The 11,400-nt window shown below is 32.6% G+C and overlaps 1 pseudogene; it reads left to right on the forward strand.

Moving 5' to 3' along the window:
• The first annotated feature begins 502 nt into the window (after positions 1–502).
• On the forward strand, positions 503–3,908 carry LOC139529803 (actin, cytoplasmic-like; annotated as a pseudogene).
• Positions 3,909–11,400: the final 7,492 nt, after the last annotated feature.

An 11,400-nucleotide genomic window follows, 5' to 3' on the forward strand; every position in this document is an offset into this window, starting at 1 on the left:
GATTACAATTTTTCTTATTATAATAAACTCAACCATCCATTCAAACAATGTTTAATACTGAAGTCACCGTTATCATGCAAAATAAATAAACGATTTATCATAATCTTATCTTTCACATTTGTTGAATTTAAATGAAAAAAGCTTTAAAAGATGGTTCACTAACAAATTGTATAAACACGTGTGTATTCCTGAACCAAGTGCGAGATCATTATAAATATTCAGTAGGTAAAAGAAATGCATCAAAAAACATGACGTATGACTTTAACAGGTTCAACGGTCTATTGAACTATAAACCTTTTCCGATATTCGTATGCAAAAGATTCATTCTGAATTGCCATAAATGGTAACAAATAGCTTGCTATCCCAAGATGAAAAGATGAAAAGGACAGGTGAACGAAAGTAGGGTTGATTTTTAAATCGGCACAGTCGATCTCTGTGATAGGACCAGAAAGGTTGCAATAAATAATATAAAAAATCGAAAAAAAAATCTCATTATTTCAAAATGTGTGACGATGATGTAGCCGCTTTGGTAATTGACAATGGATCAGGAATGTGCAAAGCTGGATTTGCAGGAGATGATGTCCCGAGAGCTGTGTTTCTATCAATTGTTGGAAGGTTGGTAAAAAACTTCCAACTTTATATATAACTTTTAGATTCACGCTGATTGATTTAGATAACAATTATGTAGCTGAACAGTAGATAACCTTTTTAAATGCTCTGTTGTTGAATTCAATTTCTTTTGTGCTGTCATAACCAATAATTTCAAACTTGTATGCCATAGTAGGAACCTAGTACATAGTACAATACAGTTCGACGATTAGCGAAACCGGTGCTCCTATTTGGTGAAGATTTATACTGGTATAGAACTGGCCACGTCAAAAATGTATCTTTGTATGGATAAATAATGTCATTACCAATGAAACGTATATATATGCTTAAAATTTAAATTGTTGTTCATATTATCCTTTACTAGCATTGATCATTAATGCAAGAGCAGCAAACTCAGCATTAGCTAAATTGTAACATCTATAATTAGAAAATGCATACGCTTAACGATTCTTATTGTGTACCACAAACTAAGCTTAAATATACATTTTATGAATAACAAAATGCAAAACGAGATGAAAACCTTTTCTTATCGGTGATAATCTGAGAAATGGCATTGATTCTGTGTTGCTAGTGGAAACTACCGTCTAAATCATCTTTGATATTTACTTTTTTACTGAGACTTATATAAAAATAAATTATCTTCTTTTTAATCATGTTGTTTTATTAACTGTATAAAAAAAACACCGATCAAATGACGTGTGGGACATTTTGTGAAATAAAATTTAGTTATTCAGATAATAATGCTAGCTTGCGTGTTTGCTTGACCTCAAACCATCAATTGATTGAAGAAGTCTTGATAATAGCGCCATCTAAAATTTACAAGTAGTCTTGGGAGCACTGCACTTGTTTTCAAGAAGGAATATGCCGAAGCTTAAAGAAACCCTCAAAAGAAAAACATTATGTTGGAAACTGAACTAGCTATGTTGTGTTTTTTTAACTTTTGTTTGTTGGTCTTTTAACTAGTCAGATTTTATTTTGACTTATGAGTTTGAATGCCACAAAGGTATCTTTTGCCTCTCTTTGACTTGGTATCAACTTTTTTGTTCACGCATCGTTTTGAATATATTGGAATATGATGCGACTGTCATACAAGTGAGTGGTTTAGCTAGCTATAAAACCAGGTTCAATCCACCATTTTCTAAATAAGAAAATGTATGGTTCAAGGCAGGAATATGACAGTTGTTATCCATTCATATGATGTGTCTGAGCTTTTGATTTTGCCATTTAATTAGGGACTTTTCGTTTTGAATGTTCCTCGGATTTCAGTACTTTTGTGAATTTACCTTTGATTTGCACATTGCAACATTGATGCAAAAGTTATTTCTTATATAACTGTCGATTGTTGGTATTTAGTTCGAGTTAATTGGTATGGATGCATGCCAATCCCTATTAATTGCCTTGACATTAAATGCAATTGGTATTGACATGGATATTTTGTGTTTTAGGGTGTAATGGTTGGTATGGGACAAAAAGACAGCTACGTTGGAGATGAAGCTCAAAGCAAAAGAGAAATACTTACACTGAAATATCCTATTGAGCACGGAATTGTCACAAACTGGGACGATATGGAGAAAATTTGGCATCACACTTTCTACAATGAACTTCGTGTTGCCCCAGAAGAACATCCCGTTTTACTGACAGAGGCTCCCCTGAATCCAAAAGCCAACAGAGAAAAAATTACCCAGATTATGTTCGAAACTTTCAACTCCCCAGCTATGTACGTTGCTATTCAAGCCGTTTTGTCTTTATACGCTTCTGGTCGTACAACTGGTATTGTGTTGGACTCTGGTGATGGGGTTACCCATACTGTACCCATCTATGAAGGTTAAGAAGAAAGATAAGAAGTAAGCAATATCCTTTAACTCTACTTTTCGCTATATAGATGATAGATGATGTTCTTTCACTAAATAATTCAAAATTTGGTGACTATGTGGAACGCATCTATCCAATCGAGCTAGAGATAAAGGATACTACAGATACAGTTAAGTCGGTCTCATATCTTGACTTACATCTAGAAATTGACAATGAGGGTCGGTTGAAAACAAAACTTTACGACAAAAGAGATGATTTCAGCTTTCCAATTGTGAACTTTCCATTTCTAAGTAGCAACATTCCAGCAGCACCTGCATACGGGGTATATATCTCCCAATTGATACGATATTTCCGTGCTTGCATTTCCTATCATGATTTTCTTGATAGAGGGTTGCTGCTCACAAGGAAGCTTTTGAACCAAGAGTTCCAAATGGTGAAGTTGAAATCATCCCTTCGTACATTTTACGGACGCCATCACGAGTTGGTTGACCGTTATGGAATAACCGTTTCACAAATGATATCGGATATGTTTCTTACGTCGTAACAACAATCACCTTCCCTTTCATGAATGTGACCTACCGAATTAGACTATTTACCGGATTTGTTATCACATAAGCAACACGACAGGTGCCACATGTGGAGCAGGATCTGCTTACCCTTCCGGAGCACCTGAGATCACCCCTAGTTTTTTGGTGGGGTTCGTGTTGTTTATTCTTTAGTTTTCTATGTTGTGTCGTGTGTGCTGTTGTTTGGTTGTCTTTTTCATTTTTAGCCATGGCGTTGTCAGTTTGTTTTGGATTTATGAGTTTGACTGTCCCTTTGGTATCTTTCGTCCCTCTTGTATGCCCTTCCTCACGCTATAATGAGGTTGGATATTGCCGGGCGTGACCTTACAGACTATCTGATGAAAATTCTAACTGAACGTGGATATTCATTCACAACCACAGCCGAAAGAGAAATCGTAAGAGACATTAAGGAAAAATTGGCCTATGCAGCATTAGACTTTGATCAAGAAATGTCCACAGCCGCATTATCATCATCATTAGAGAAAAGATACGAATTACCTGACGGACAGGTTATTACAATTGGCAATGAAATATTCATATGTCCAGAGGCAATGTTCCAGCCATCTTTCTTGGTCATGAAATCTGCAGGTATTCATGAAACAACATTCAACAGCATTATGAAATGTGATGTCGATATTCGTAAAGATTTATATGCTTATACCGTACTTTCTGGTGATTCAACCATGTATCTATGGATCGGTGGATCCATCTTGCCCTCACTTTCCACCTTCCAACAGATGTAAATTAGTAAACAGGAATATGACGAATCCGGTCCATCCATCGTCCACAGAAAGTGCTTTTAAACTTCGAAAGATCGTTCTACAAACTAAAGTTTATTGTATCAATATACGTTATGCCGAAAGTTGCATACTGTTGAATCATTGTTTAAATGTTTCGACGAGGTGAACAACAAAAAAACTATAAATTATCTGAAGTGTTTATAAAGATTAGTGTCCTAGAGAAATCAAAGCACGATGCTCAATTCCTATCACATGTATTGTTTTTATCGTTCCTTCTTGAACACAAATAAAACTGTTAAATTGAATTTGGTGTGTCTTATAATATATATGTTTTGTTGCTTTAGCTGAAAGGTGTCAAGTGCCATTCAATTTCAATCTCTGAATGTGCTAGTGATAGAGATTATTTTGTTATAGTCTTTTAAGTATGATAATCAATACACCTAGTATTTTGATGGAATTTATTATACTTATTTTGGTAATTCATCTCAGTTAAAGAGATCAATATTTGTTTTCTATACAAAAAAATATTTAAAATAAAATAAAAGCGCACAACTAACCACGATCTGACACAATATTTTGTTTCATCGTATGTTTCAAAATAAAACTGTTTTCGTACGTATTGTATAAGTAAACAGCATGAAATACATGTTATTATTTGACAAAAGATATGAAATACATTAAATGTAAAAGTAGTTTATAATCCTGGTACCTTTGATAACTATTATCGATCTACAAATAACAAAAATCTAGTAAGAAGATACAATTCATTGCAGAGTAATCAAATATTATATATCCATTGAAAATGTAAAACTTCTTGTAGTTTAATGGTATTGGTTGCTGTTGGTAAACATCCGTATTTCTTGCTTAGTACAATGCATTCATAACAGCTTTGCTGGTAATCATCGGTATTTCTGGCTTAGATCAATGTACCCCATACCAACTCTGTTGATAATCATCCGTATTTTTTTCTAAGTACAATGTATCCCATAACACCTCCGTATTTCTTGTTTCGTATAATGTATCCCATAACACTTCTGTTGAAAAAAAACCCATCCGTATTTCTTTATCTGTACAATGTTTACCGCAACATCTCTGTTTGCGAGAAAAAACGTATCACTCCTACTAGTATTAGAATAAATCTGGTTTTTTTTAGAGCTACTGTTGGTCACCATTAGTATTTGTAAGTCGGCACATCTCTGTCCCGCTACTGAAATACGTAAGTAATTGTTGGTCAGTGCAACGTATCCTGCTAATGGAATACATTTGTGTTTGTTAACCAGTAAGCCGTTACCTGATTGTTGCTGTACATTTGTATTTGTTGGTCAGAACACATTTGAACTGCTGTTGGTATGCGTTAGTATTTATTCGTCAGTAAAACATTTTAGTATATACATCTGCATTTGTTAGTCAGTAAACCTTTATTCTGTCGTTGGTATGCACCCGTTTTTGTTAGACTGGACAACCTGTTCTGTTTTTGATAGGCATCCGTATTTGTAAGATTGTACAAATTTTCCTGTTGTTGTATACACCCGTTTTTGTTAGATTATACAACCTGTACTGCTGTTGTATGCATTACTATTAGTTAGACTGTACAACCTCTTCGGTTTTTGTTGTGGTATGCATCAATATTTGTAGACTGTACAACCTGTCCTGTTGTTGGTATATACCCGTATTAGTTAGATTATACAACCTGTCACTTTTTTTGTATTCATCAATATTTGTTAGACCGTACAACCTGTCCTGTTGTTGGTATATACCCGTGCAAGTCAGGCTGTACAATTTGTCCTGTTGTTGGTATACACCCGTTTTTGTTAGATTATACAACCTGTTCTGTTTTTGCTATGAATCAATATTTGTTAGACTGTACAACCTGTTCTGTTTTTGATAGGCATCCGTATTTGTAAGATTGTACAAATTTTCCTGTTGTTGTATACACCCGTTTTTGTTAGATTATACAACCTGTAATGCTGTTGCTATGCATTTCTATTAGTTAGACTGTACAACCTCTTCGGTTTTTGTTGTGGTATGCATCAATATTTGTAGACTGTACAACCTGTCCTGTTGTTGGTATATACCCGTATTAGTTAGATTATACAACCTGTCACTTTTTTGTATTCATGAATATTTGTTAGACCGTACAACCTGTCCTGTTGTTGGTATATACCCGTGCAAGTCAGGCTGTACAACTTGTCCTCTTGTTGGTATACACCCGTGTAAGTCAGACTGTACAACTGGCCTGTGTTTGGTATGCACCCGTATTTGTTCGACTGTACAAACTCTTCTATTTTTGATATGCACCCGTGTTTTTTTTTTAGACGTAAGGTATCCATATTTGTTAGACAGTGCAACTTATACTGCTGTTTTTATTCACTCGTATTTGTTGGTCAGTACATCTGAGCACTGCGTTTTGGAAACATGTTTTTGTAATAGTTTCTTGCTGTCAGTTTACAACTAAATTTGTCAATCAGTTCAAAATATTCAGCTGTTGGTATATATCTGTATTTTTTCGTAAAAACAAACTGTATTGCTGATGTTGGTATCGATTAGTGATTACATTTTATCCTGCTATTGTTGCTACGTATTTGTCATTACAATAGCATCTTAATGTTGCTTTACACCTAAATTCGTTTAGAAAACTTAATTATTAGTAACTCTTCTTTTATCAATTACAAGACAAAAGTTTGAATATATAGGACAATTCAATGATTGTCGTATATATCTGACATGAAATAAAATTTCGCCTTATTTTCCCAACTTAAGAGTCTTTGAAATAAAATATTAGTTTAAATTAAATTGGAACCAGAATTGTTAGGGTCATATCCAATGCAAGACGTCAGTCAAATTCTATTATATTTTCCCCTTAAGGAACACTTGGTATCACTTAAGTTTGTGTTGGGGTTTCTGTTGCCAATGCTATTTTTCTTATAGCGTTTATGTTTTAATTGTCTTCTGTCTTTTGCCGTGGTGTTGTCATTTTTGTTTTTATTCGAGTTTTGAATATCCCTTTGGTATTCTATGCCTCTGTTTGTAATGCCCTGACCCAACTTTTCATATTGTTGAACTCTACTAAAATGAGAACGTAGTATAAAGTATATTTGTAGGATCAGCATATTTATTTGTATGAATATTTGATTTTAGTTATATAAGGGATTATATTAAACAAGGCCGAAGATACCAAATGGACATTCAAAACTTATAAATCGAAGATAAACTGAATAGATAAACGTATTTTCGCTTAAGAATATGGTTGGAAAGTGTATGACAATAAAGCAATATGGTACACCAGTTATTTATGAATTATTCATGACTACAGTAAAACTGTTGATAAAGATGTTGCAATATAAAACTACTTTACCTCTCTTTGTTAAGGAAGATTAAAGCTTTTTTTTATATAGAAATAACAGCATGCATTATTTTTGACTATAAAAAACCTTTACTAATTTACAACAAATACATTTTTATCTTTTGATTAAATCCGGTATATAACCCTGACCTGTCTATCAAAAACAAATTCATAGATCAATAATCACCATGACATCACACGTTCATATTTTTTATTTGAATAACTAACCTATAGCATACTTTCTGTATAACCTTGAAGACGTCGGTTGAATCAGAACAAAAAAGACCTTGATAATGTTTAATAATAACTTCATACTATAACAGCATGCATAAACAGACATAGATTGTAAAATTATAAATTACGTGTTGCCTGGTCTACTTAAGGTGAACCTTTAAGAAAGAACCGCACGTATTTGAATTTGAATGTTTTATTAATACATTAAAAAGAAAATCCTATACAATTGAGAAATAATCCGAGATAAATCATGAAGAAAACCAGTTCCCTTCAGTTTTGATAAAATAGTGTAGTAAATGAAGCTTTTAAATAAATAAATACATTCCGAAATCTCCATCATTGTTATTACCGTTCTTAGTTTGGCAACTCCTAATTTCGATAAATTCCGAAATCTCGATCATTGTTATTCCATATTTTGGTTTGGTAACTCCTGATTTCGATTTGAATATCCAAGATGTCTTAGTTGCTCCTAGCATCCCAAACTGTGTACCCAATCACTCAATTTATGAAATCAACATTTTGATTTGTCTGTCTGATATCTCAATGTGTATATTAGAGTCCAGATATCAGTTTAAAAAAAATGGCAATGATAAGTCGATATATTGGAACAAGCTTTGATGAAAAGCTAAAGTGTGTGTCCATTCACGGCAACCGTAGGCTCATGCATCAAATGATTATCCATTATAAATCTTGCATCATAGAAAACTAACCCTTAATGAGATTCAGTTGAATAAGTCAACAGATATATAAAATTGACCCCTGTTAAAACATTTTAACCTGCTGCAACAGTACCTGTTCTAAGTCAGCAGCCAGTTTTCCGTGAATGTCGTTTGTTGGTATGTAATTCGTAAGTGTTTCTGGTTTCTGGTTTTTATATGAATTAATCCGTTAGTTTCCCTGTTTTAATTGTTTTGCACAAATCGTTTTTGGGCCCTTTATAGCTTGATGTTCAATGTGAGCATGGGCTCCATGTTGAAGGACGTAGGTTAACCTATAATAGTTATTCTTTTTTTTTTTATACATTTTCACTTGGATGGAAATTTGTCTCATTTGCACTCATACCACATCTTCTTATTTATAATGTTTACTTCGATTACCACGTTTGTCATAATACAATTTATGGTTAATGTTCTTCTGTAGATTCCCACTTTATTCCTTTTAGTTTGAAATATACAAATTAAATTAAAAAAATCCCATACAGTCATTCAAAAATAAATCAAACACCATTCAGCAGTATTTAGATTCAGTAACACATGCATCTTAACATTAAAAAAAAAAACCAACCCAACGAAACCTCACAACTTTCAGAGTGTTTCTAACAGTCCTAGTTCAGTTTTAATTAACTTTTATTTAGTTTAAGACAACAACAAGCCTCTTTTTCTAATGGTATTTCAAGAGATTTGTACGTCAGTGTGGATATATCGATCTAAAAGTAGAGTTGATCAAGAAAAAAAATTTTGGAATATATTTTACAAAAATAATTAACACTGAAAAAAATAAAATAAAAACAAATCTATTTTTAGAAAAGGTTTTGACCAATTCATCTCGTAATAATTATTTATGTCCTTATAAGGACCAAATGTTTTTGTCTAATGGATCTTAATGCAAACTTTTAAATCATACCTGCATGCATTTCGCTTTTTTCAACGATGTATTTCTGAAACTTTCTTGTATATCTTCAAGATTAACTGAAGCATTATGATTTGATATTATAATTCCCAAAGTCGTTCATATACTTGAAAGGTCGATTTCAAGGTGTAATACCACCAAATCATGTTACGTCACATCCGGTTGTATACGAAAGTAGGTCGAAAAAAATATTCCCTTGAATTTGACAGTTGTAGGTACATTTTATTGCAGAAAAAACATTTCTGTGTCATAAACATGTCTTGGGTATTTTAAAACACCATTATTTTTTATTTGGGATTTCTATAGAAAATTTTGTATTCTTGAGGTTACATGGTGACTAAACCTTGTACACAGATAAAATAAGGGGAGAGATTTGATTGGTTAACTTCCAATGATGGTTATTTTCATATATGCAATGAAATGTTATGTGAAATTTTTTCTATATATAGAACTGGACAGGATAAAACTTTACTCATGCCAAGTATTTCTTTATTTGAAAGAAAGATAAATTCTGCACATTTTTTTGAAAAGTGCAAATTTAACAAAGACTAATAGGGGAAAATCAATGGTGGTATTATACCTGATATGGGAAGCTGTACATGCACCTTTGACCTTGCGAGTAATCTCATGTGTTAAAATGTCTTGCTATTTAAGTTAAATAATACAAAAAGTGAAATATTCTGAGTGGATTCTTCAAAACATATTTTATGAGAAAACTATCTTGAAATAGGACTCTACCATGAATATTCAGTTGACAGAACAAGCCATACTAAGTGTTTTTTTTAGGGGGGGGGGGCTTTTTCTCCTTATTTCTTATATTCTGCTATGATAGAACATTTTCCTAGGGAATACTCAAATAAATATATAGTTATAAGTAGATAAAATTATTTGTAATGCTGTAACGACAAATTATTCACTAAAAGAAAAGCCTTTTATGTCCCACTTTGGAACACGGCTTAAATTAAATTTTTGCGTAAGGACTTATTGAAACCTCATTGGAGACAGTAAACTTTTATAGGCAAAAATGCTTCAACTACTCACGATAAACCTTGTACACAGATAAAATAAGGGGAGAAATTTGATTGGTTAACTTCCAATGATGGTTATTTTCTTATATGCAATGAATTGTTATGTGAATTTTTTTCTATAGAACTGGACAAGATAAAACTTTACTCATGCCAAGTATTTCTTTATTTGAAACAAATATAAATTCTGCACTTTTTTATGAAAAGTGCAAATTTAACAAAGACTAATAGGGGGAAATCAATGGTGGTATTACACCTTCAAATGTGGTTTTACAACCAGGGATGAATGCTTGTAAAATTGGAAATAATTTTAAAAGTAAACTGATTTTAATAATTGATTATTTATCACTGTTTTCAGATTATGTCGTCAATTCATATAGAACGTCGTACCTTGTTGTCATCCAGTTGATTTTGTTTCCAATTTGTGTACCTGAATAAATAAAAAAGGGGTGTTTAAAAAAAATCAAAGTTTACAACATTGTACAAATAAATACGTTACATCGAGCTTAATATGTATGAGTCGTCATTTTGTAAACTTCTTGTTAACTATTACTGGCTGTTATTTCATTCGTGGTTTAAAGAATCTAAGTCAAACGTTAAAAAAAACCCACCAAATTTAAACAAATAATTCTACGTCGTCTAGTCAGATACTCGTTTCTATAAATAACCTACACATTTAAAAGTGGATTAATGTCGTATACAAATCCTAATGTTTGGCTTGTCTTTTAAACAGCACATAAATGATTAAACAGTGATTAGGAGGATTTGCTCCTCGAACAAAAAATTCTGCTACGTCTAGTCAGATACAGGTTTCTTCTCTTATTGAAGAGATTATCATCGTCGAAATACAAATCGGATGCATTAAAATTGGTATCTCTGTTGAACTAAGATTCTCGAGTGTACATCAGTAGCACAGAAGGGAGTACTTTGGTTTTAATAATTTCTAGGATTATTCAAATGAAGGAATACAGTTTCCTCGGGTAAAGTTATAATTCCTGACTTGAATGTGTTATCATAGCGTAATATGGTGTTTTCTTGCTAAATATGCAAAACAAGAATTTAAGAGTTGTTTTTCCCTTGATTATCGGTCACATATATAAATATAAATATTAAGTCGAAAATTTATGTAGTTCGACGTTGAAAATTGTACGCAAAGCAAAAGTTTAAGCTAACTTGTCAAAAACCTCCCTCAGTCTTACGTTCTCTTTATATAAACAAACTAAATCAAAAATATGTGGAAGACCATTTTTATTCTTACTGTCATTGTTTATATGTGATTTTCCTCTTTACAAATGCTTTATTGATAGACTTCACCGCGGGGAACACATTATAAACTGTTCACAATATTAACGACGATTGTTCTTGTTACAAATTCCTCATCTCTTACGGTTATTCAAATTTGTCAACTGTACGTTTTAAGACAAAATCTGGGTTTCCATTTC

Source organism: Mytilus edulis, chromosome 7 (genome assembly GCF_963676685.1).
Source record: "Mytilus edulis chromosome 7, xbMytEdul2.2, whole genome shotgun sequence".
Taxonomy (NCBI): domain Eukaryota; kingdom Metazoa; phylum Mollusca; class Bivalvia; order Mytilida; family Mytilidae; genus Mytilus; species Mytilus edulis.